Source organism: Limulus polyphemus, unplaced genomic scaffold, assembly GCF_000517525.1.
Source record: "Limulus polyphemus unplaced genomic scaffold, Limulus_polyphemus-2.1.2 Scaffold16174, whole genome shotgun sequence".
In the NCBI taxonomy this organism is placed as follows: Eukaryota; Metazoa; Arthropoda; class Merostomata; order Xiphosura; family Limulidae; genus Limulus; species Limulus polyphemus.
In genome coordinates, this window is record NW_013681784.1 from 1 (window position 1) to 996 (window position 996).

The following is a 996-nucleotide window of genomic DNA, read 5'->3' on the forward strand; positions in this document are numbered from 1 at the left end:
TGTAGTTACGCACAAAGCTACACAATGGGCTATCTATGCTCTTCCCACCACGGGTATCGAAACTCGGTTTCTAGCGTTGTAGGCCCAGCATGGCCAGATGGTTAGGGCGCTCGACTCGCAATCTGCGGGTCGCGGGTTCTAATCCCCGTCACACCAAACATGCTCGCCCTTTCAGCCGTGGGGGCGTTATAATGCGACGGTCAATCTCACTATTCGTTGGTAAAAGAGTAACCCAAGAGTTGGCGGTGGGTGGTGATGACTAGCTGTCTTCCCTCTAGTCTTACACTGCTAAATTAGGGACGACTAGCGTGTAGCTTTGTGCGAAATCTATAACAAACCAAACTAATCTAGCGTTGTAAGTCCGCAGACATATTGCTTAGCCACTGGGAGACGGTGGGGGGGGGGGAGGGCTTCAAGTTGCATAAATACTTATTACGATGATTTCATTCATCGTAAAGATATTACTTAATATGAACTTGTTCTTATATAATGTAAACCCAAAATTCAGGGTTCGATCTTCGCAGGGACACACACACGAAATAAAAATCGCAAATCGCTCCATTGCTCTGTCCCCAGGGAGGACAGTTGTAAGTATACGAGCTTACAACACTAAAATTCTGGGTTCGATTCCCCGCGGTGGACACATAGCAGGAAGCCCAGTGTGGCTTTGCTCTAAAACAAACAAATCGGTTGCTTTATCCACTCATGAGAAATATTAACTTCAAAGTAAATTCGAAGAAATGTTGAAAATACGTGGTAAAAAAATATTGTTTAAAATACTTAACAAAAAATACCACCTATAACTCCGAAAAAATAAACAAGAGGGAATCCTCAATATCCACGGCACTTGAAATTCTTTTAGGCAGATTAGAGTAAATTAATCTCTGAGACCGCCCCCCCCCCCCTTTATATTAGCTATATTTTTGTGCGCCAGCAATACCAAGCGTGAGGCGCGCGTATACCCGATTCGATTGTATCACTCATCAGGAACTCTAC